Raw genomic sequence first — 27,404 nt, 5'->3', positions numbered from 1 at the left:
AGTTATATCTCAGTTTTTTCATTCAGCTAACCACAAGCAACATTTGCCTTAGGGAGGACAGTTTTTATGGTATACTTAGCTCAGCAATGCTTTGCTGTCTTCGATAATGGTTCATGTACGCTAGAGCGTTCGATAGGAACAAGCGAACAGTATACGAGTTTGCTGATATCTACCGGAGCGCTCAGCAGAGCAGCAGGATTATAAACACGGTCGATGGTAAAACCATAATCAATTTCCTTGGTGTTCAGTAAGTACATAACGACCAACTCATCACCTTCTCAAGTGGTCATTAAATAAGCATGTCTGGGGTCGTGTCTCCGGTCAATAGAAAGTCAATAATGTGTGTAAGTTTATGTTTAGACAAAGTGGTGTAATTGGGTTTCAAGTGGTTGTTAATTCAAGCATGGTCGTAAAATTGATTTAATCGATATTTTGGTCAAAGCGTGGTATCGGAGCATAGTGTACAATTGAGCGGAGTCTGACAGAGTTTGCTACAGGCTTTTATGGGTTTGTGCTTCGATAAAAGCCAGGTACCTCTCCGATACAATGCGCTATCGAAGACAGCAGAGCATTGCTGAGCTAAGTAGACCATAAAAACTGTCCTCCCTTATGTTCTCAGTTCCTAACTGCTGCTTGCACTTTCAACTTTCTCACTTTCAGCTTTATCAGCTCCATCCCTACCACCTATGGACTTGCGTCTGCCGTACATCGAGGATAAGATCCTGCATGCTCTGCAATCACGGAACAGGTTCGTCGACTTGGCACACCTGCTCCCGCAGGGCCATAGGGTCGAGCAGAACAGCACCACCTGCAAAATCATAGTAGACGATGAGGGTGCCACGACGGTTTCGTCAGCCAGGCCTACAATGTCTGCGATGGACTTCGCAATGGTGTGGATATTGGTTTCCGTGGTCTCCGCACTGCGTTGCGCACCCCCAACATGCGCTCTGCCTTTGATAACCCAGAAGTGATTCGAGCTACGATACAGAAAGAACTTGAGTCTGGTTGGTCAGTGGGTCCCTTTGATTCACCCCCTTTTCCTGATTTTGTTGTCAATTCTATCGGGGTTGTCCCCAAGAAGTCTGGTACCTTCAGGATGATAACAGACCTCTCTCGTCCTGAAGAAGGAGTCAACCATGCCATCTGCAAAGATGATTACAGCTTAGAATATGCAGGTGTTGATGATGCTACTGCCATCCTAAGTCATGTTGGCCCAGATGCCTACATGTGTAAACTTGACATTAAGGATGCATTTAGATTGATTCCTGTGCGCTGTGAAGATTGGCCTCTTCTCGGATATGAGTGGGAAGGAGAGTATTTCTTTCATACCAGGCTTCCTTTTGGTCTCAGGTCCAGCCCATTCCATTTCACTCAATTCTCTTCCTTATTAGCTTGGATCGCCGGTCACCAGTGTAAGTCTTCGACAATCTTATACTACCTTGATGATTTCTGGTGTGGCGACGAGAAGGACAAGTGCTTGCAGACATTCATCACCTTCAAACATGTCTGTAATCAGCTCAACATTCCATTATCCCCTGGCAAATTAGAAGGCCCAACCCCAATCATCACATTCCTGGGCATTGAGTTGAATGCACCCCATCAATCCCTGTCCTTACCACCTGAGAAGCTCCAACAGCTGCAGCAGGAACTAAGCGAATGGGACCCAAACAGGAAGAAGTGCACCAAACGTGATCTCTTATCCTTAATAGGCAAATTATCATTCGCTTCCAAGTGCATTCCCGCAGGTCGTATATTCTTCCGTAGGCTCATAGACCTATCTATGAAGGCACAGAAGTTACATCACCGTCTGGATCTCACCATCGAGGCAAGACAGGACATTGCCTGGTGGGCCCGATTCCTTCCAGAATGGAATGGCACAGCCCGTTTCATCGAACCTACATGGACACCAGCTGACTCCTTGCAGTTGTTCACAGATGCAGCTGCATCGGTTGGAGCAGGTGCTTACTTCATGGGTAGGTGGTTCTTCATTCCGTGGTCCCAGGAGATCAAGGACAATGAGTCCATCCATATCACATGGATGGAACTCTTTCCAATCATAGTAGCAGCAAGAGTCTGGGGCAGTGCTTGGTTCGGTAAACGAGTCCTATTCCATACAGACAACAGAGCAGTCGTTGATATCTGGTATAAGCAGTCCTCACGGGCCCCACTGGTCATGTCTCTCGTCCGCAAGCTTTTTCTCACCGCAGCACAATACAATTTTCATGTTGCCATGACCCACATCCCAGGTCACACTAACACTTTTGCCGATTTGATTTCTCGTAATCTACAGGCCCAGTTCCATATCGTGGCGCCAGAAGCGGATCAGGATCCCACATTGATCCCAGCATCAATCACGGCAGACCTATTCCGCAACACCTAATTCAGCAATCTCAATGGCTTTTGGAGCACAGTGTTGCCAGAGGAACCAATGCCACTTACAAAACAGGCAGCAACATGTGGGAGAAATTTTGTCGTTGGCACTCTATTAGCATTTTTCCCGCAACCGAACGAAGCCTTTGTCTCTTTGTCGCCCACCTATCCCTCTATGGGTATAGCTACTCTTCAGCTAGGACCTACCTTGCCGCAATTACGTTTGCCCACAATTTACGTGGTTTTGCTCTAGACCTACCATCCATGCCCATCCTCCAGCGCACCCTCTGTGTCCTCCGCCACACATCACCTCCCGTGGCATCTCGCCTACCAATCACTGTCCCCATTTTACAAGGAATACATCATTATTGCCACTTCCACCGTCAATCTGTTTGACCAACATTGTCTTTGGTTTTGTTGCTCGCTGGCATTTTTTGGCTGCTTCCGTATAGGGGAGCTGCTTCCCACCTTGGGTGATAACAATATTCAAACTGGAGATGTGTATTTTCATGATAATTGGCTCCGCCTACACCTTCGTCACTCCAAAACAGATAGGTTTTCCGTGGGTATAGATATTTTGATCAAGCCAATTGATTCCCCGCTATGTCCGGTCCGTGCCCTCTCCTGCTATCTACCACACCGCTTAGCGAGTTTCCCTGCTGGCCCACTTTTTGTTCTCAGTAGCGGCCAGCACCTCTCCCCCTCCCATTTTAACTGCGTTATCAAAACGGCCGTTAGTCACTTAGGTCTAGATCCTACACGTTTTTCGTCGCACAGCTTCCGGTCAGGTTCCGCTACAACGGCAGCGGCGGCAGGCTTGCCAGATTGGTTGATTAAAGCCCAAGGCCGGTGGGCTAGCGATGCTTACCAATTGTATATCACTACACCAACCTCAGTGCTAGCTAACATACCACAACAGCTTGTCAATGCTCCCACAGAGTGCACACAATATTAATAATTTTTTTTTTTTTCATGCTAAGGTATGGGACTTTGAATCTCGGTCAGCAGCGTTCTGCTTTCAGTCTTTGATATATAAGCAAATTTCTTTTAGTCAAGTCACAGACATCAGTTATTAGCAAAGATAATGGCTAATTTAACACAGTCAGTGTGAAAGTTGTATATTAGTGAGCAACTATGGGTAAGTCATTTATCGTTAAGAGGTGGTTGTCAGACTATCCATAATAGTTTTTAAAAGTACATTACAACCACGGTTTTCATGTTTGTTAAAGACATTTTATATTAACAGCCATTAGACTTTCCATAGTGGTCAAGTGTTCTTTTTTCAACTCACTGGGTGTTTTTTTTTTTTCAAGTTTATAAGTTTGAGTTACCAATGATATTGTGGGTCTTGTTTGTTATTGACCAATTAAAGTAGTTGTTCAGCCCGTGGTGGCTTGTAGTTATTAGTGCACATAAGTTTTCAGACTATGAACCCATTTGTCTGTTATGTCAGCTTGTATTTTAATGTCATGTTTTATGATTAATAAAGTATTCAGCGTTCTTCATACACGCTTGCCGTTCCAAGTTGTCTTTACTGGTGGGCTAATTTTTTTTTTTATCATTATTACTACTTATTTCTTGGGCCAATTTGGGCGATCGGGTCAGCGCTTGGTGCCTTTTCACAGGCCCCACTTCGCTTCCCATAGCCAGATCAGTGGAACCTGACACTCCGTTTTGCTCACTAGGGATCCACTGGTCTCCTCACTATGTTGAAGCAGCTGCTTTCCCCGGTCGGGCAAATTATTCCCCTTTTCTCACCTATACTATGTATAGGTGAGATTCAGTGTGTTGGGTTTGGCCTACGGTCTCATCATCCCTCGGACCTTGTGTTGGCGATTGCAATGCGCATAACTATAACAGCTATTTGGCACATTCTCCGATAAAGTGTCCAAAATGCCAAATATGTGTCGCCCATAGTTGCAAGTCGTATTCAGATTTGTTTCGTCAGAAAGAAATAACTTTTATTAATATAACTTATACTTAGGAGTTGCTTTTTAAAATGTGTGAGGCTAGAGGTTGTAACATACCTAGAAAGAATAAAACAATAGAGCTGATTATACATGTCCACTGTTTTCCTCCATGTCGCCAGCCAAGGTGTGTTCAGTATAATGTGTCCCTGCTCTCTAAACATGCGCGCATATAATGGATTATAGGTACTTTTCATTAGCTGGTATCATGCCCTAATTATAAAGTATAAATCATCACAACACAGATTATTAAATTTTTCCAACAGGTCTTTCAGACTATGTCGCCAATATTGTTCACAGATACGTTACCATATTTCTAATGGATAACAATCTGTGAAAATAATTGGCTAGATGAATGTTCTCATATGTGATGGATCAAGCAGGCTCCATAGTTATATTATATATATGGAACAAAACATAATGGTTTCAAAGTAAAACAAATCAGGTCTATTAATGGCAAAAAGTCCTGACGTTACGTTCATGCCTTCACAGATACGTTACCTAAATATACTCCCCTCGGAAAAAACGCTGTGATAAATGAAGCCAAATACCATACCAGACTTTAGTACATTGGGTGATGACTGATCAAGTATGGGTATTAAGTCGGTCAGTTTTTACACTTGCACGATTAAGACAAAGATGGGAAAGGGTTTCACAGATACGTTACCACTGATACGTTACCCCCAATACGTACACGTAATATTGCTTAAAAATGAAATATTGTTATAAAATCACCCATGCACTGTTTTGTGTTCTTAAACTATTAAAGTTTACGATTCTGAACGAATTTTATGAATTCTTTGTGGTTGGCATTTTGTCATTCCTGAGACCAAACTTGGACGCTTTAACGGAGAATGGGCCATTTAATTGCTCATTTAACTCAATATAGAATTCGAGTCAAGCTCTGTGGATATTATGAGCATCCTCTAGCCAGGTTAGACCATCATTTTTGATTAATTATGGGTTTATTACTCAGAAAATCAAAATTGCAAATGAGAAACATGTAAAAATAACTTTATAATAAAGAGCAGGCTGACGAACAGCTGAAAACTCAGCTCTCTTTTGCATTTCGTGCTTTGCGCTAACCACATTGGTATAGTTTGGTCTTCGCATTATATTGTACTATTTAGCATTGGTTCTGCAAGTAACGGGAAACCATGACTGCACCAGAAGTCAAGTACACACAGGTAAAGAAATAATAATATCTGGAGACGTATGAGGGAAACCACAAAAAAACATTTAAATTTTTGTGCACATTTTCATTGTAATATATCTCAAAAGGTACATTTTCACGTGCTCCGAACCCGGGGTTCCGAGTTGTGCTGGAACTGGCCATCGCGTTGTATCACCATGATTATGATAGCTTATGATCACAGATTTTCAAGCACTTAACTCCTTGCGCAGATTTCCAAACACTTAACTCCTTGCGCAGATTTCCAAACACTTAACTCTTTAGGCCGTTACACTCTTTGCGCAGATCAAACACTTTACTCCTCCAGGAAACAGACTTCTTTAACACTGCTTCACTTGACAGATGTGTTGTTTTATAAACCAGACTCCAGCAAGTCTCTCAAACGCTCCTTTGTTGCTGTATCTTTATTGATCATGTAAACTAGTTCAAATGAACCTCTCTTTGAAGCACAACAATGACAACACGTAGAGATTTTACAATCTCTCATGACATTCTGCAAAGAACAAACTCACTTCCCTTCTACTTTTGTGTTCCTTAAAAAAACACATGATCTATTAATGGGGGAATTTTAAAAGTGATGTCATCATATATCCATTTTATAATCTAAGAGACTTTCCCACTGAATCAATACAGATAATGTTATAGAGAGAAGTGGGGGTTCCCCAAACAGTCCATAAAAAATCCTGACCTTGTTTACAGTAATTTGGGGGAATCCCAAAATAACTTTACACACCAACTTGCAAGTGCAAGGGGGTTTCCCATCTCATGACATAACTCAAAATTGTAAACAAAGATAAATAATCAAATTAAATTACTCAGGGCACATCACACTATGTATGGACACCCAGACTGTGTAATACTAATTTCAACATATATTTAGCTCGAAATCGACCCCAGTCCGATTCCAGTCCAATCAATCCATGTACTATGTGGAAGAATTATTTATCTCAAAACATCAATTGGACTTCAATTATTTGTCAATTTTCCAAGTATTGGAATCATTCATGTACATTTACACTTCCACTAGATTATCCATTAGCTTTATCATGTAATTATTATCATTAATGATGCATATCTGGATAATTATATCCATGTTTTATTAATATTTTAAAACTCCTATAAATTCCAAATATCTGTATGGTAAGGACCTCTCTATTCATTTGACTCAGATGCACAAGCCTTGGCACAAGAAGTACATGTGGCTGGCAGAAAATCTCACACCAGTCACATTATCATATAGTTCTACATGTGTGTGCACAGCATAGCATACTAGTAGTGGAGTGTATTTGGATGGGGAATATCAAAATTATTAATAAAAGCTGTGTCAGCAGACAGATCCTGGGTCAGCATGATAACTTGAAATTCACCACAAAAGAAAAAAAAATCTTGAAATGTTTTCCCATTTCTGTATTGATCAGTCATTATGTGAATGAGACATTTGTAGCATACAATGGGTGGCAGTGCTATTTACAATATAAGCTACATGTGTGCAGCATTCATGTTCAATGTTCATTTTTTGTAGCCAGGGCTTGATTTATCTTTTTGCAGGGCCCTGGACCAGGCTAAAATAAAATTAAGGCCACTTGCTATAGTTTTCTATCTGGATCCATGTTTTACTTCTCTCCACCCATGCTGTAACCTATTTGTCATGTTTGTTTTGATTATGACTCACATTCATGACAGTGAGATTCGTGAGTGGAGTGAACATGCATCTGGGAAGTGAGGGTATTCTATTCTCACTTTCCTGCATTTTGTGAAGCCATGTACTCTAGGTCCCATGCCATGAGTACGGGTACGGGTCCCAGGCCATGAATACGGGTACGGGTACGGGTCCCAGGCCATGAGTACGGTTACGGGTCCCAGTCCATGAGTACGGGTACGGGTACGGGTCCGAAGTCAAAATAGGGCATGAGTACGGGTACGGGTCTGAAGCCATGGGTACGAGTACGGGTACGGAAATATACGGTATACTCAAAACTCGGTATATTCATAACACGTATAAGCCTACGGTATAATCAAAATCGGTATAATCATTAAACACGCTGGATGTAAACACCATCAAGGTCGTTTTCGGTGTTTGTTTGTTTGTTGCTTGGTTTTTTGTTTGTTTGTTTTTTGTCCTCTCTTACCCAAATTTCAACAAATTTCTCCAGTTTGTTTTTCGACATAGTGATATAACAAGGAATTTAAATTGGATGCACTGTATCTTGGGTCTAACCTATGCCATAACAATCTTTACATTTATAGCTTTATAAATGTAAGGATGGTTTCTTCTAGAATTAGATTTGTTCTTATAACACAAAATTGGTGCTATGATGTGACCAAATTGGGCTATGAGTGCACATTATTTTACCAAGTTGGCAATAGGTATTTCTCTCACCACTGCTCACTTGCATTGAATTGTCTTTGCATTACTTCTTGTGATGGCCTTCAAGATGTAGTTATTATCAGAAACAGAGATGATGCTGTTTTGCTACTAGAAGCATTTAGGCAGATATAAAATGCGCCGGATATGTTATCTATTTGTGGATAGGTTTTGCTGTAATCAACGAAATCTAGTGACTCAAGTTCAGTCCAGATTGATACTAAACACAATCCAAATGGTTACATTTTGATGAAATATGATATTTTCTCTTGAATTAATGCTAGGCCAACTTCCTATGAACAAGAAAATGAAATCTCCACTACTGCTCGAAGTTCTATAATACAGGGTGAGTCAAAAAAAAGTGTAATAGAGCAAAGAATCCATATTTATGTAGGAACTAAGTTGAACTTTCCCATTATTGAAAGTTTTTATAAATGCCACACTCAATAGTCACCTTCTGTGAAAAAATTAGCTGACTCGCTACTACCGTTTAATTTTTATGAGTCCTTTTGCAGCGATACCCAATTTTATTATTTGTCCTCGAGGTACCATGTATTTTCAATGAGAGCACACAATGCACGATAAAAGCACCAGCTTGAAACTGACTTTAACTTAAATATGGTTGATTTTTGCGTTACTTTAATTTTTTCTGTTCAAAGAAAATTTCTAACATTACTTTAAGTCCTTCATACCTCACCCGACTCCAACTCCAGTTTTGTTAACCCCATTATGTCCAACTTACTGAATATTTTGTAATTCACTCCACTTCAATTTGCGCGCATTTCATTTCGACATTTGAAAAACCCAACTACAAATTTGTATGTTTTTGATAGAGAATAAACATCTTTAAAGTAAAGGAAAAATGAAAATAACAACAAATAATGTTTCCTCCCCTTAAACAAAATCAAGGACAATAACACTTTGGGTGCTCCATTTTATTTCAATGCCAATGAGGTTAAGAAAATGGCAGTTGTTCCAAATCTACGTTACACAGAGTGGGCTGACATTCAAATTTTAGATGTCTCTTGGACAAACATTAAAATTGGGTATCGCTATAAAATGTGTTATAAAAACAAAACGGTAAATGCGAATTCCTTGATTTTTTTACACTCGATCACTAATGGATATGTTATGTATAAAATGTTTTAAAACCTAAAAGGTTCACCTCGGTTCTTAAATAAAAATGGATTCTTTTCTGTATTGCACTTTTTTGACTCACCCTGTATTAGTAGTCAGTAGTATACATGGTATATATCAATGATCCTTGTTATTAGGTGTTCCAAAGATTTACTTTTGCAGACATGCTGGTAGATGGGATGTTTGATTGTGAGTATACATGTATACATTGATAACACTCACAGATCCAATATGTTAACTGTGCACAGAATTAAACCCTTCATTTGACTTTCCATGAGGAAAGTCATATTATTATCTTATCCTGTATCGTTCTATGGATAACAATATTACTGAAAATAGGAAGAACGAACAGGATTTCACCAAACAAAATATAAAGCCCATTGACATGTTTACTACTGCTAGTGTGCATTAATGTGTTGAATGATCATTCGTTCAAACTTTAAATGAAATGAATTGACATTAATGCATTGTGTATAATCGCTCATTTCTTCGTAATAAGCCATCCTATTCAACATTTATGTCCAAATAATTTTTCTGGGGCACCCTGTATTGTGACCATACCGGATTTCAAGTATAGGCCACAAAATTTATTTTGAGGCTTTTGTGTATTATTTTTATACAACTGAGGTACTAAGTTTGAAACATAAGCTGATTAGTTATGCATCAAGTGAACGGGGTTTAGTTGTTATCTTTTGTCATCTTCACTGAGAAATATAGCCATTTATAACATTTTCGGCCAAAAAAATTTGCACTTTTCTACATAGACTTTTTAATGCATGACTTTTAGTTTCAGACCTCTTTCACTTGAAGAAATGTTTCTATATTTGTTTTTATTTCTTTATTAAAATAACTTAGGTTAAGATGTCCATGAATTAATTTTTACATATTTCAAACATGTCTTATGGTTTAGTGAGTAATCATACAGCCATTTATGAAATATTATTCATCAACAAAAGTTGCCCTTTTCTAAATTGGCTTTTTATATGCATTAAAATGCATAAATTTAACAAGTTTTTCATTATAATTCAATTTATTAGAAAGGAACAGCTGTAACTCAATGACAAATCTTGTGTTCATTGAATAATTTAACCAATGGATTCCTGGTTAGATCTTTTATGCTGGATACATATACACTTATTTCATTGGTCATTCCTTTAATGGTTCAAAAAAAACATTTATATGGGTGGCCGTTATCAAGACTCAACTTGTTACAAGCGGACAACGCCACCTTAAAGGACTTTGCAGCAAATCCTGCAGCATGCGGGGAACCAGCTTGACCAACAGCAGAGAAGAACGATGCTTGAAAGCTATCTCACATGAAGGAAGGCCTATTCGTTATTGAAAGACATTAATAAGCTGCAGCATTCATTTTAATTTATTCACTGAACCATCAAAACTGTTTTTGAGTGTGTGGCACCTAAATAAGGAAAAGTTTAAATTTAATTAGATTAAATTATGCTTCTTTTTTATTTAAGGAATGAGATATTAACGTTTAGCGACCTTTTCACGTATTTTTGTGGGAGCTGAGAGTACACTAGACCTATCGAGCTGAATACGAGAAATGTCTTTCTGATATCAAATATTTATGATTTTTTGAAATTTGCGATATAATACAAATTTTATGACAAATTATTAAAATTTGATGTTCTTTAAATTTTTGATATTTAACAGTCCTCGAAGTAAACTTTATAAATATAATGATATGTACTGAAAGTATATGTAGCTGGGATGAAAAGCCGACGATCAATTGAAAATTTTGACCTATATTATTGATATACATTTTTTTCCCAAAAAGGCCACATTTTTTTTCGGTGTTTTTGAGGGAAAATTCCATATCTTCAATACGAGAGGTCAAGATTTTCAATTGATCGTGGGCTTTTTTTCCCAGCTACATACAATTTTTAAAGTACATATCATTAGATTGATAAAGTTTACTTCGAGGATTGTTAAATATCAATCATTTTTTAATCATTTGCCGTAAAATGCGTATTATATCGCGAATTGGTTGCTACGGGCGGCCATCTTGGATTTCAGGTGTCCTAGACCTCAGACATCCATGAAACCGCCTTCATTCACCCAGACAGCCTTGATTTTAGGTGGGGATAGACACTTTAATGACCCTTGTAGGTCAAGCAGATTCCGAATTATTGTCATTTCATCTGGCTAATATGATTATTATGGTTGCTACGGGCGGCCATCTTGGATTTCAGACATCCATAAGCCCCCTTCATTCACTCAGACAGCCTTGATTTAGTGGGGATAGGCACCTCAATCACCCCTCTAGGTCAAGTAGTTTCACATTAATTGACATATTACCAGGTTCATAAATACATTTTGGCGGACATTTTGAAAAATGGTCATATACAGAGATTGCCCGGGTTTGGAATTTTCCACCTAGTCGAATCAACATTCAAACTTTCCTTTTGAAAAATTGTATACGGGTCTGTATGACAGGGCCAGGACTACATGATTTACCGGAGCTCACTCTGATCATCATGATCATAGACCCTGTATATCCGCCTAATGTTTGCCTTGCTGTTTATATGTGATGTTGTAATGCAATAGTAATTCGGTTAGAATTAGGCGTCGTTAAAAATGTTGGTCTCAAATTGTGTTTCAAATGAATAAAAAGCAGCTCGCCCCCTTTCAACAATGTAATATAGGTCTACATCATGGGTTTGTTCAAACTGGTAGACCTACACATACAGATTATCTGTATACATGTAGTACAAATTCAAATTATATAAATAAAATAAAGAATTTTATTCGTTTAATTCAACTGATGTATTATGAAGGCATGCCAGGAAGCATTGCAATTATACTATAGTTTTCGGAAAGTTCCTTCACACGGCGGTGTCCAGCTGCTCTTCCTGATCTACGGATGTGCTGATGACGTGATCCAATTAGCCAATCAGAACCCCGCAAACTGCAAAAAGCAAGCTTCATCCCAAAATCAAATCGATTCATTAGACTAATGATAATCGCTTCCCTGTTTCCTAGTGGATTTTTTTTTTGTTACTAGTACTATGACAAAAGTCCAAAAATGCCATCTTGTGTGGGTCATATTTTTAAATGGGTCATTATATATATTTGACTTTAATTCCCTTACGAAAAAGCAGTATAAAACGGTAATATGAATAAAAGAGTGGTTAATTAGCATCCATGTCTAATACCGTACCTCTTGATAACTTTCTGACACTTTACCATTTTAATGTATACACACTACACTACCAATAACCCTGTGCTAATCTTGTTTTTAATCCATTAGGTATTCATCAACAATGAGTTTGTCAACTCAGTAAGTGGCAAGACATTTGTCACTTTGAATCCATCAACCAGTGAGAAGATATGTGACGTGCAGGAGGTTCATCACGGGACATTCATTCCTGGAGCTAAGTTACGGAATAAATGTCTCTAAGCGGTGTATGCATAGCATTTATTCCGTGAACCTCACATCAGAAAAAAACAACAACCCCCCCCGGCTACAACACTGCTTATACTCGTGCCTGCCTTCTCGAGTACAAACGAAGTACAATATCGTTACACTTTAGAAAGTCGTTATAATTTAACAATCAAAAGGGTATTGAGAAAATCGGTAAACTCGCTGAATGCAGCATTTTATACTGCACATTTTGACACCTCATTTACTGCTCTGCGATCTCGTTGAGAAGCATTTCAATGTTAAAGTTGCAGTAGCCCGATACACAAGTTCAAACCAATAAACACATAACACAAACATTTTCTGCACTTGGTGATAACTTTTATGGACCTGTTATCAAAGTATTCTACTTTGCTGTTATTAATCTCATGCTACTCTAGTTTTCATGGATTCATTCTTTACTCTCAGTCATGTCAAATGCCGTTTTCTTCAGTTTATCCTTCAATTCTTAGTGTGCCCTCCATTACTGTTCTGTCTTCTGTTCACATCTGCTGCTGTAAATGCGACGTTGCTTGCTTCTGACAAGACATGGAGGTGTCTTATTTCTTTTCGGTCAATGCTGTTTCTTTCTTACACTCAAAAGGATACGGCGCAGGGTTGTGTCTGACTTGATGGACTTGTTATCCATCTCTTCAGCGTTTCCCATAGATTGTTTATTGTGTTTAAGTCTGCTTTTCATCATTAATCAACCATGCGATTATAATGGTTTCAATTTGAATGAAAATGGAGCGCACAATAACGCTTGTACCGCTTTGGGTACTCTTTCATTATGTGCAGAATCTCTTGTATTGGGACTTCTGCACCCTTTACCATTGAAATAATTTAAACCTTTTCCAACAAGATCGCAGAGCTAGAAATGAGTCAACATTCACCATATGAAATGCTGCATTTAGCCAGTAAATGATTTCTGGTTTCTCTTTTGCTTTTTAAGCCATGTCGACTTTTTCAAGTGTAACGAAATTTTGGGAGCAGTGTATATAAAGATGACAGTGGCGTAGATTTATTGTTGATATTGGGGCAATGAGGTTGGGACAACATTCTTAAAGTATAGTGAAATGCAGCACCTTTTGTCAACAGAATAAGTCCATGGTAAAAATCACGCGAAGCGCGGGAAAAAAACGTTGGTATATTGAAGAAAACTGATGAAAGGTGGTACAAAGGTGTAAGAAAAGCGCGCGAGGCGCTCACAAATTGGCAAACCCACATACAGGCAACAGGAGGGGATTGTATGGGCAATTCCCCACTATCAAAATATGTAGATTTTGATCTATCAAATAAATTACACAACAGATTCTGGCATTTTACATGAGAGACATTGTTTTTGAACCAGTCTACTCTCAAATTAAAAACGTGTATCTTAGCAAAGTAATTATAATGTAAAATATTTTCTGAAATTCTCTTTCTTAGGCTGATATCGATCTAGCTGTCAAGGCAGCGCGTGAACAAAGCCTTCAAACTTGGATCAACATGGCGACGAATGGACGCTTCAGCAAGAGGGCGCTTGCTGTTGAAATTAGCTGACCTTCTTGACAGAGACGCAGTATATATCAGAGTAAGTTAAAATATATATTTGGTCGTTGTTAAATCGGTAATAAAATACAAAACCAAATCTAAATAGGTAACTCTACCACACATTTTGTTTTAAATGTTATTAATTAAATAATCTATGAAAGATATATTTATTAGGCCTACATAGTACCTCCGAAAAGATAAGAAAAGACATTTTTATTATATAGATCGTCTGCTTTATTTATACGAGAATCAGGGGAGACTCAAAGGGAAAATTACAAGTTTGTTTTAAGAAAGAGGTAACGTTTTGATCACCTTTGGTTTGCTTTTTCTTTGATTCATAAGGAACTTGAAACCCTCGACAATGGAATGATTATCAACCTTTCCACTCGAGCTATTGGAAGTCTAAGTAACGATGTGCGCTCTTTGGCTGGATGGGCAGATAATAATATATAGCCTCTAATTTATATTTAACTTTCACTTCTTTTTATAGATTGATCAAGATGGTCTGGATAAAATCATTGAATTGATTGAGAGTGGTAAAAAGGAAGGCGCCAAATTGGAATGTGGCGGCAAGCGTATTGGTGACAAGGGATACTTTGTTGAATCCACCGTTTTCTCTGATGTGACAGACGACATGAGAATTGCTAAAGAAGAGGTATGCAGTTCCGATTTCTCATCTTAAAAGCGCGTCATTTGCTGTGTAAATTGTTATACTCCATCCGTACAAACTGTGCTGTAGTATGTTTCCGCAAAACCCGGGGTATGCTTGGTTATTTACATGTAGTCCTATATAACTTTCGGTTGAGACAGTCTATTCCATTCGGGATTTCATTACACTATACAAGGTCAAATATACAAGCAGAGTCCATAGACAGATTGTAATAATTTATCTCATTTCTTTGACAATGCAGATATTTGGACCAGTGCAGCAGATCATCAAATTTAAGACATTAGAAGAAGTACGTGATCGAGCTAATAACACGACCTACGGTCCACACCGACACCGCCTGGCTAATAATTATTTGGTGGAGCAGAGACACTAAAATGAATACACGGGATCGATACACGTGAATTGCTATGCACGATTTTGATATCAGACGAAAATCTTCGAATACTGGGTTAGAAATTGATGAATATCTCCCGCAAATGAATTTTTCTCAAGAAACCAGATGTGGTCTCATACACTTGAAAATACGTGTTGAACAGATATGATAGTCGCTAGAATGCGCTTTGAAAATTGGCCGTGCGCTTTGAACTCAAAATCTGACCATTTTATATTGCGTTGGTCCTGTAATACCCTGTATGGACTACAGCGTGTAGTACAGCTGCACTCACTGTAGGCAGTATAAAAGCCGATGACCATTGACCTCAATGGAGTATACAAGCTTATTCACGCACAACCAAGATCAATAACCCGGCTATTGTGAGTAGCCTTAGTTATGTCCCTCGACTAATTATTAGTTCTAAAGAGCTTTAAAGGTTTGAACCAAATGGCTAATCGTGGCTGTGGATTCAACCTACCATGGCGATTCCTGCCATGAAGATATAGGGTCGATGACACTGTGCGGTCTTGCAGCTGCGGTGTTTACCAAAGATATTGATAAGGCATTCAGTATTGCCAATACCGTACAGGCAGGAACTGTTTGGTAAGTGTGCTCAATGGTCGATGACTTAACGGAAAAAAGACGTATCTTCATTGATTTCCATGAAATTACCAATTGCACCCAGTTAGCTTCAGTGCTACAGTGAAATAAACACGTAGCACCCATTAGCCGCCGTGCATTCATAGAGCTTAGCAGTACAAAGACCATACGTAACATTGTATGACTAAATTCTATGCTAACAAGTTGAGCTATGTTTGGAACTTCAGGGTAACGAGATTTATGAAATTTGAGTTAAATGCTCCATCGTCGTACCTCGCCTCAAATTACTGAAATATTTCTTTAGGTCTCAAATTAACATCTCATTAGATGTTTGTCAAGTTAATTGAAAGTGTTATATTTCCATGTCGTTTCAGGGTTAACACGTATTTCGTTGGATCACCGCTTTCTCCAGTTGGTGGTTACAAGATGTCTGGAGTCGGAAGAGAAAAGTACGTATAGTATAAATACCCCGCATTCATTTCATAGTCTTGTCGCTACAAACGAGTGACATACCAATATACGAATCATGATTACAGTCAATAAAATGATTCAAATAACATTATTCAAACGAACAAGGCTGTGGAAAAAAATTTGATAATTAATATACCGTATTGTCAACGGTAAGTCCAGTTAGTATTAAATTATGCAGAAAATGCTGTTTTACTTGATGATGTTGAGCATTACCTTAAATAGTTACTGATCACGGTATTTGTAGTTCAGTGTCAATTTCCATCACACCAAAGTCAGATTTGAATTACTAGTAAAAACACTAAAACTCAACTCATGTGTTACTGATTGTTATTTGTTGTACAGGGTGAGTCAAAAAAAAGTGCAATAGAGCAAAGAATCGATATTTATGTCAGAACCACTTTGAACTTTCCAATTATTGAAAATTTCTATAAATGCCACACTCAATAGTCACCTGTTGTGAAAAAATGAAGTCAATCACATGTACCGTTTAATTTTTATGAGTCCTTTTGCTACGATACCCAATTTCATTATTTGTCCACGAGGTACCATGTATTTTGAATGAGAGCACACAGTGCACGATAAAGGCACCAGCTCTGAAACTGACTTTAACTTAAATAAGGTTGATTTTTGCGTTATTTTAATTTATTTTTTCTGTTCAAACGAACTTTTTAACATTACTTTAAGTCCTTCATACCTCACTCGACTCCAACTCCAGTTTTTTTTTATCCCGGTATGTCCAACTTACTGGATATTTTATAATTCACTCCACGTCAATTTGCGCGCATTTCATTTCGACATTTGAAGAAATCCGGCTGCAAATGTGTTTGTTTTTGATAGAGAATAAACATCTTTAAAGTAAAGGTAAAATGAAAATAACAAAAAACAATGTTTCTTTTCCTTAAACAAGACAAAGGACAATAACAATTTGGGTGCTTAATTTTATTTCAATGCCAATGAGGTTAAGAAAATAGCAGTTGTTCCAAATCTACCTTACACAAAGTGGACTGACTTTCAAATTTTAGATGTTTCTTGGATACACATTAAAATTGGGTATCGCTATAAAATGTGTCATAAAAACAAAACGGCAAATGCTAATTGCTTGGTTTTTTCACACAAGGTCACTAATGGATATATCATTTATAAAATGTTTTGAAACCTATCAGGTTCAAATGGGTTCTTAAATAAAAATGGATTCTTTTCTCTATTGCACTTTTTTTGACTCACCCTGTATTTACAGCGGAATGGAAGGCCTTATGGAGTACCTAGAGGTCAAAACCGTAAGTAACATCGACATTTCTAGTACTTCATATATTTTAACCTCTGGCAGCACACTTGAGTTCCGTTCAGATCATGTTAAATTATAAAAGATAGATAATAAGGTTTATAAAGAAAGGACTTTCATCTATCAAGATTATAGATACCTAAAGTTTGATTTGAGAAATAGCTTACTTAAATTTGCTCTACATGCTAGCCATGTACTTCAACAGAAAAAGGTCAAGTTTTCAAATATTTTCTCAAAATATCAAGAACTACTGAACTAATACTAGGCTTGTTTGTACTCATTTTAATGCATTTTTCATGCTGATTCCAAATATGGTCATAAAAATTTACATTTCTGAAATTTTTGAATTTTAATATTTTTTAAAAAACTTGTCGTCTGCAGTCGACACCCGCGTGAAGAGAGTTAACCTGCATCAAATTGGCTGTGCAATAATTATGAGCCATAGGTGGAGGGGTAAAATAGGGCAGGGGCGAGGAAAGCAATTTGTCACACCGTTTTGAAATTTGACCTCCCCATCCGGTCTCATAATTATTGCACAGGCCCTTAACTGCCTCAAAATTGTCCACAGTACATATATGGCAGTGATAGATTTGGTGAATAAAATTACGGACGCAGTAAATGAAAACAAATTTACTGCTGGTATCTTCCTGGATTTATCGAAAGCGTTCGATACAATTGATCACTCAATACTTCTTAGTAAACTATACCATTATGGCTTTAGAGGTGTATGTTATGACTGGTTTAAAGACTATCTGTGTAACAGAAAACAGTTTGTAACTTACAATGGTGTTTCATCAGAGAGCAAAAATATCACTTGTGGCGTGCCTCAGGGGTCAATATTGGGGCCACTGCTCTTTATTCTGTATGTGAATGATATCCATCTCGTTACAAATTCTCTCGATGTTATATCCTTTGCAGATGATACCAACTTGTTTTTCTCACACAGCCAACTTGAGGAGGTAGAAACAGTAATGAATAAAGAGCTTACTCATATAGACAGATGGTTTAAAGTAAACAAACTATCTGTAAACGCCAAAAAACCAACTACATGTTACTTGGCAGTGGTAAAAATACATGCTCTGACTATACTCTACATCTTTGTCTTGACTCAAATGATAGTGAAGTCACCCCTCTTGAAAGAGTCACCAGCACAAAGTTTCTAGGCCTTCAAATTGATCAAAATCTTACTTGGAAGGAGCATATTGTAAATGTCATTAAAACTTGTTCTCGAAATGTCGGCGTCATTAACAGAGTTAAACATTTTCTACCCAGTGAAGCTTTGTATACATTATATTGTTCGTTAGTCTTGCCGTACATGAATTATAGTATTTTAGCATGGGGATGTGCCTGCTCTTCATATATTCATAATCTGTTTAAAATTCAAAAAAGACCATTGCGTATTATTAGTAACAGTAATTACAGATCTAGAACTAATCCTCTATTACTTAAATATAATACTTTAAGCATCAAAGATATGTACGCTCTAGAGCTTGGGACATTCATGTATAAATATACAAATTGCTTATTACCCAATGTTTTTGACGACCTTTTTACAAAGCACTCTGAAATTCACGCTATAAACACTAGATATAGAAACAATCTCATCTTACCTCGAGTCAAGAAAGTCTTTTGTGAGAAATCTATTAAATATGCAGGTATAAAGCTTTGGAATGCTATTGATTCTGATATCAAGTGCTCGTCATCAGTGAAGCAATTCCGGAAAAAGTATAAACAACATCTTATGCAAAGCTATTCTTAGTCTTTCAATCATGTGTACCTCACCAATATTTTGTTCATTAATTTCATAAATTTACTTCAATAATTAGTTTTTGATATGTGCATTTTGTTTTTGTTTTTTCTTTGTTTTTTTCCTTAAATGTTAACATAGGATATGTCATTGATGGACATGACAGCTGGTTGGTTGGACTCAGCATTTTTGTTGTCTACCAACCTGCTGCCATGTCAAATAAATGCCATATACCTGTATCAAGGGGTTACAGAGCTACAGGCCTTTGGGCCTTTACTGTAATTCCTTCACTCATCGTTGTATTATGCATTTCCATAATTATTATATTTGTATAATTATTTATATCTTTATAATGTATTATTCTTATGTATTTTTCTTGTATCATGTAATGAGTGAAAAGATAATAATAAATCTAAATCTAATAAATCTATAATCTATCTATCTATCTAAAAATCTATCTATCTATCTATCTATCTATCTTTGTTTATTTTTTTCTAAGGCACTTTACAGGTAAAATAGGAACAACGATTTATTGTAGTCTGCTGGTATTCGATTTACTTTATTTCAAATTAGTTTGCTATATTCATACATTAAAATATACATTTAAAATAGACTTGGTGATTTATTAAAGCATTATTTACAATATTGTTTCATGCAGGCTAGCCGAAGCCGACCTAGACTCGTCAGAATACATTAAAATATATACATGTTTTGCTTCTTCCCATTTCTATAGGTTATCGTTAAAATTCCAGAGAAAAATTCTTAGACATGGCAAAACAACGTTCATTGGAAGTTGGCTGAAGTCCTGGTTTGGTAGCTTTTGGTTTCATAATTCTGTGATATTTATATTCAGGGTTGTAATTAAATACATTAGTGTTAATTCGATGAACTTCAGAATAACATACATTTAATCTTGCGACTGAGGTTGGTTTAAACCAAATAATAATATAACAACTAAAAGCGCACTACTGTACATGTAGTCGAGTAGAGGTCTTTTGTTCTTTCCCCTTTAGTGTAAAGTTGCGTATGACTAATATTTTGTTGCTTAAAGTTAATGCCTAACATGTTGAGAGGTCAAAAATGACAGGTGCCTGATGGGCCCCCTTGAGCAAAAGAAAAATGAGGTCAAAGGTTATACAGGGGGGCAAAAGCCAAAATATTCCTCATATCACAAGAATTCATAAAATATATAGTTTAACCTACCTACGACCAATCATTCTAGAGTTATTAGCAAAATGGTCAAAGGTTGAAATTTGGGCTCTACATGGATGAAACACAAAATATTATCCGATTTTGATCAAAATGGTCTCAAAATGTTTGTCTTGTTAAAATAATTCAGAAAAAGAATAATTTTCACTATATAGGATATATCGTTACCTTGGCAACGCGGGAAAACATCAATTTGACTCATGCAGTGGGCAGTAACTCCTTTCCTGTGTTACCATAGTAACGAAACATCGTAAGTAGTGCAAACTATTTTTCTGAATTATTATAACAACACAAACATTTTTTAAATGACCATTTTCATCACTTTTCTGTGTTTGACCTTGTGGAGCCCATATTCCAACCGTTGACCTTTTTGCCAGTAACTCGAGACTGAGTAGTCGCATGTGGGTCAAACTGTATATTTTATGAATCCTTGAGACCTGAGGAATATTTTAAAATATGTTATAACCAAATTTGAACAATTTTGAGTTTTGACCCCCCCCCCCTGTAAACTTTGACCCCAGATTTCACGGAATGCTGAAGGGTGCCCATTTTAAATAAACATTTTCTTATTCTATACACCTCAGATGTCAATATTAAAGCAAATCATGTTAGTCATACCTGACTTTACGCTCACAAGAAAGTTCTATCCGACTAATGCTCACGTAATCCCCTTAACTAATTTTGGATACCAGGATCGTATTCTAGTCTTCCCTTATCTGAGTCTTCTTTTATTCAAAGGACACAAAGAATACCCTTTGCATTCACTGCATAGCCAACAAAATTAAAAAGCCAAGTGTATGGTACATGTAAAATACTATTTTAGCCTGATCAGTATAATTTTCGAAATGAAATATATTTTCTATTTTCTCCTTGCACAATGTTGCATAAGCATGATAGGATGGCATTAAATGCAACCAAATGCAAGAAATTTTGGCATTGTGTGGGTCTTTACCCAGAGTGTAATAAATAAACTGCCTAATAAATACTAGTATACCGTTTACTGAATTGGAGTTTATTTTGTTTCTAATATTTTTGTTTATAATACAAAATAGTGGATAATTAAATTTCACCACACGCTGCAAAGATTTGTGTTTTCATAGTGTACACACAAATAGGATTTCTTCTTTCGTGATCCGACTATAAACTAAGCCCACCTGATCGCCTGGGGGCATTCACTTAAAATGGGTGACGAGGATGTGCGGCCACATTGACCCCCATTTTTCAACTCCCTCTCACCCAGAAAGATAGATTCTAAATTACTTTGGCACGATCATATTAATTCAGTCATACAGAAATTATTTTGTAAAATAGGACTCTTGAGACGTCTAAAAACATTTCTTGACGTTCGCACTCTTAATGTTTTATATAAGGCTCTTATCCAACCGCAGTTCGACTATTGCAGTGTAGTTTGGTTTGGTCGCTTCAATGAAGATGTACGTAAATATTATGTGTTTTACAAAAGCGATGTGCTAGAATAATATTGCGTGCCAACTACATTACGTCTTCTGATATAATGTTTCCAATATTAGGATGGGAATCACTTCCAAATCGTGCAATGTATTTCAAATCACTGTTAATGTTTAAATGTCTTAATGATATATCACCACAGTACCTTATCAACAGGTTTTGTTTTCTTATGTTTATGAAAAGCATAACGTGAACACCAGACAAGCTGCGTCCAATTTATTGGCTCTACCGCCTTGCACAAATGGTTATGACACTGGGTACTTTAAATCATCTTTTTCATACAGTGGGTTCGAGGTTTGGAATAAACTGAGTAATGATGTAAGAAGTTCAATCAATGTGCAGACTTTCAAGCAAAGATTCAAGTCTTAAAAAATTGAGCATGTACTTGTTAATTATGTATTTCTATTTTACTTTGAAAATTGTATATATTTCTGTATTTTAATTTTGTATCTAATAGTTGTATATGTTATATAAATTGCATGTTGAAAATTGTTGCCTTTTAATGTTATGTAAATGTATTGCAGGGCCCCATGTAAGACCAGCTATCGGCTGAATTGGGCTACCCTGGATAAATATGAATAAAATAAATAAATAAATAAATAAATGACCCCATTTTTTCATTATTTGTCTTCAAATGTTGATGACATTTTGAAAATTTTGTATCAGCTTTTATATCATGACCAAATTTTTTTCCCAGTCACACTGAATGACCCCATATTTTGTCAGATTTTCCACAGTCTCACAAAAAGACCCCCTCCCCCTTTTTTGAGACCTTCTCACTGAAAGACCCGCCTATGGCAAGCCAAGGGGGCCAAAAGCGTGGAACAGCTACGCGTAGCTTCTTTCTCGTTACGAGCAGCTGTTTGACCAATCAAAATAGTCAAATTTAAACACGTGGTTGGGTCGTTAGCTGCGCGTAGTATAGTTATAGGTATCCTCTTTCACAATTATTATCTTGTAATTAATTTACGGAATTAGCATAGATAACGAACGGGTAAAGAGGCCAAATCACAGCACGTGTCAAGAGAACATGTTGCTAATGCCTGGCTAAAATGACACAAAGCATATTTATTTAGTGTTTCCAAGTTTACACCGTGTTTAATAGCAAGTAACTTTATACTCGGGCTGTATTAGCGGTGCAGGGGATATGAAGGTCAAACAACAACTACTACTGATGTAAAGCGCTGTGTAAAGATATTGCAGGGAAAGCGATATCACATGCCACTAGTAAATATGGAGAGAGTAAAATGGGTCATCATTTTTTTCGGAACGGGGGGGTTCCTAAATTTACAAAAAGTCGGCGTCAATAAATTGCGGCCCTCACTATTTCGGCATCAAAATGTTATGACCCCCGACTCCCACCACCGATACACCTTACCCCTAGACAGGCTAAAATTGTATTGAAATCAGTCTTTTGAATACAATAAACACACTATCTGTAGTCATCTTGTGACTCCCTACATTTTGTCATTATCAATTTATGACCCCCCCCCCCCCTTATTTTTTCTTTTTCCAAAAACGTATGACCCCTATATTTGGGATCCCCTTCCGAAGAAAATGATAGCCCCTAAATATAGAACAATCATCATTCTGTTCAGATATTACTTTAATAGCACCTATACCATTTTTTGCTGATATACTACAGATATTTTCATTTACAAAAATTAACAACGTAATATTTGTGAGAGAGGATGTTTACATCAGCTCCACGTGTTTAAAACCGCGAATCTGATTGGTTAATAAGCTGCACGTAACGAGAAAGAAGCTGCGCGTAGCTAGTCCCACGTTCTGAGCCGCTTAGCTTGCCATACCCGCCTTTACGGTGTCTAGTGTCTCACCGAAAGCAGCGGGACTATATATTCACGTTAATTTCATTATAAGCTTAAAACGCGTTGAAAACGCTAAATTGCAGTCACAAAACATATAATATTAGTAAATCACCAAAGCAACTGGTAACGTAGGTATGTGTGAAAGAACTGCAATAACTATAACAAACTTTGTGCCCAAAGAGTTGTCTTTGGCATGTCGCTTTTTTGAAATATCACCAAAATATCACATTTTGGAAAAACGCCCCAAAATTTAAAACAAACACGAACCTTCCAAAATAAATAGGTATTCGCACTCTGCGGCCCAGTGACTAGCTGCCGCCGTGATTTGAATTATGTTATTAAATTTTAGGTTTTTTAAAACTATCAGGTGTACCACAAGGGTAATTTCTTGGATCCCTATTATTTATATTATATATTAACGATAATAGATACATAAAAGACGTTCCCATTTATTTTCTCTGCTGATTACATAGACTACCCCGTAGTCCACTTGCCCATTGTGCATACTCTGGATATTGTATTTAAGCTTAAAACTCTGATTTAATTAATGTGTGCACAATTGATTTTCACATCTGATCTTTTCAGTCACCCTACTCCCTCTGTTTGTTAGCTTCCCAAGTGGACAACTGACTTTGGATTGTGGTTTTCATGCTTAACACGGCTGTCTATGAGCTTCTATGGATGAGATTGTCGGAAATCTGGCCTACTAAAATTGGCCATGATGTAATGCATCTTTAAATGGATCTGGCTTGTGCTTGGTCGCCCAGATCTCGTTATGGTTTAAATCCTCCGGGTACCTGTCATTACCATTAACTAACTACATGGTACACAAGTATGCGGCTTTTGTGTTGTGTAATTGCATGAACGCGTCAGTGAGTGCATGAGCGCGTCTTGTATTTGCTTGCGGTTAAATTTGATTGATAAACAAGTATGATTGACAGTGTGAGTGTTAGGGACTTTGCCCGTTCAAAATCCCGTTTAAAATTGAAAGTCCATAGTCTATTTTTAACATGGAATTTCGCGATTAATAAACTGGCAGATTCTAAAATCAGAATTGTTCAGTATTGAAGTGCCAATACAATTATGACATTATGATATGTTGCATTCAATAATATAAGCCTACGTACACTTTACTTTTTACTGTCACTAATATAATTATATAAAATTTTTCATAACAATTTTATACTAGTATTTTGATGTAATAAATATCAGTATAATTTCGAGTTCAACTAAATGCTTTCATCATGATTAACATTAGTAACATGCTTTTATTGCAAAAATCGACTATGGCATAGTCTACTGACTACACATCAAATTATATTATATTCAATTTGGAGAAACGTTTTTTAACACAAGTCTCCACATAGGGCCTACATAATGGCAGCTGGTGGGAAAATTTCACTGACCATTCAGGATTTGACCAGGACCTGGGACCTTCGGCTCTAACCAAATGTAAATTTATATCTATCACTCGTAAACGTACTTCATATCCATCAACAAACTTCTCGGTTTTATTCGCCATGTGGCCGGGGAATCTCCCCCAGAGGTTCTCCTCCAATTATATAGGACCATGGTCTTGCCCATCCTCGATTATTGCTCCCCTGTCTGGATGCCCCACACAAAGCGTCTCAAAAATGCTCTTGAACGCGTTCAAAGGACAGCCACCAGGGCTATTCTCCATCTGAAGCGTTGCGAGGAGGAGTACAATGTTCGTTTGGAGCGTCTTTACCTCAGTTATTTGTCCCAAAGACGTGAATACATGTCCATTTCACTTGTTTCCAAATGCCTCCTCAATGTTCACTGCTGCAATGCTATGCCTGCTTTAATTAAATAAAATCCGTCCAAATAGTAGGCATCCCGATCACCTTATTTTCACCATCTCAAAGCCAAAACTGATTCTTTTCTTTATCATTCCATCCAACGCATCACAAAAAAATGGTCTGACCTCCCCGTCACATCACTGATATTTATTTGTGCAATAGCTTTAACTGCTTCAAATCCCACTTGAGAGACTACTCAGTCTATTCAAGAAATTGTAATCCTTGGTGCCATCTATGTTTTGTTGTGGTGATAGGGTGGGAGGGGTATTATCCCATTATGTTGTGGTGTGTTTTATCCTGCTTGGCTAAGTGCAATATATTGTGTCTCTTGTATCTTGGGGCTTCATGCTTTTAACAGAGTACTGTTTAAAAAAATTGTTTGTACTTTTAATGTGTTAATAATCTTTGTAATTTTTATGTGTATTTATAGTGCAATACTTTGTTTATTTTCATGACCAGCTTGCAAGGGTGGGGTCCACTCATCTTTTAGATGTCAGTGCTTTATTTGCCACTTTTGTTGGGCCCTGGCAGCCCCTTGCTTGCTGGTCTAATTTTGCTGTATATTTTTGTTGAAATGCCTAATGAATAATAAATAAATAAATAAATAAATAAATAAAACGAGTTTTACACTACCAGCAAATTTAGGCCCTTAATAAGGTAATTTAACATAAAAATTGGCCCCTTAATGAGTTTTTTGGCCAGTAAAAATGAAAAAATGTAGGGCCTACCCTATTTGGACTCGTAATTTACCAAAAATTTGAAAAGGTACCGGTACCCTATTAAACAAGTTGTTCAGTTGTCCTAAATGCGTCACTCACGTAACTGGCCTTGTCCTAAAAAAACACCCCCATGTCCTTGATCTTTTGGTTACGCATGCGTACAGACCAATATGTGAGTGCCCCCGGGTCTAGAGAAGATTTATGCGAGTGCGAGCGTAGCCCGGGTTTATTGTGAGCAGGAAATTGTGCATTAGGGACCGTTTACAAACACTTGAAAATTGCCCCCCCCATTACAGATCTCAAAATTGCAGCCCCCCACTCTTTTTTTGACATGAAAATTATGGGTCAACCCATAGAAAAGCATATAAACTCAATTTTGCCAGGAAAATGCGTGGTCATTTTTTCACCCCCCTTAGAAGGGTAAAAAAATTAAGCCCCAGCCCCTCCTTTTGCATCAGAGCCCCCTAACAAGAGTTTGTGAACGGTTCCTTATTTGAACGTTTAGGCCTAATTGTTCCGGGCCTTTGTTGCGTTTTCCTAAGCCTTTTAGAGCGTGTTATTTAAAAGGTGCCCAGTAAATGTGTGCCAAAATTGATTGCGCCCCTCCCCCGCTCCGGCTTTTTATACCAATTTTACCCTCCCCGGGGCTCATAAGTATTGAACAGCCCCTTATCTTTTGACTCGGGATTCTGTCGTTTGCTATGAAAGCTGATACAGGAATAATGAATGTCGGGATAGGCATCTGAAATCACGTGACGAAACCGGAAGATGTAGCCTAGGTCTAGACAATAGGCGGATTAGCAGCCATTTTGTCTTCTACATGATTTTATTCACGTGTCCTTATATTTTAGTACACAAATATATAAGTTAAACCAGCTAGTATTCTCCTCCGCCGTCAGTGTGACTCTAGTCACTCTACGTACCGTGTTGCGAAGGTGGATGAGTCTAAAGCTGTATTGACGAACACGCATGCGTTAAAAATGATGTAGCCTAGGTCGAACAATAGCGTGACGTAGTTTCCGGCATTGTTCCTATGCACTTTCACCCTCCTGGCTGATATTCATGTGACTGCACACATACCAAGGATTATTAAATCAGGATGTGACACTTCGTAATTTGCATGTGTCCAATTCATATGTTAATAGCATATTGTTATTAAAATGATGGTCTGACCTGGCCAGAGGGCGTTAATATAATAGACGTTTGATCAAGGGACAGAGTAGTTTCCGTTTGTA

At 37.4% G+C, this 27,404-nt stretch overlaps 1 long non-coding RNA gene across 1 annotated transcript; it reads left to right on the top strand.

Moving 5' to 3' along the window:
* Positions 1-15,553: 15,553 nt before the first annotated feature.
* Positions 15,554-20,252, top strand: LOC140171267 (uncharacterized). Its single transcript, XR_011861583.1, has 4 exons — positions 15,554-15,628; positions 16,000-16,074; positions 17,334-17,373; positions 19,859-20,252. It is a non-coding gene; the product is annotated as an uncharacterized lncRNA (long non-coding RNA).
* The last annotated feature ends 7,152 nt before the right edge of the window (positions 20,253-27,404 follow it).

The sequence above is a fragment of the Amphiura filiformis genome, chromosome 15 (assembly GCF_039555335.1).
Source record: "Amphiura filiformis chromosome 15, Afil_fr2py, whole genome shotgun sequence".
Lineage (NCBI taxonomy): Eukaryota > Metazoa > Echinodermata > Ophiuroidea > Amphilepidida > Amphiuridae > Amphiura > Amphiura filiformis.
The sequence above is the reverse complement of the archived record's forward strand: the minus strand, read 5'-3'. Positions and strand labels throughout refer to the sequence as shown.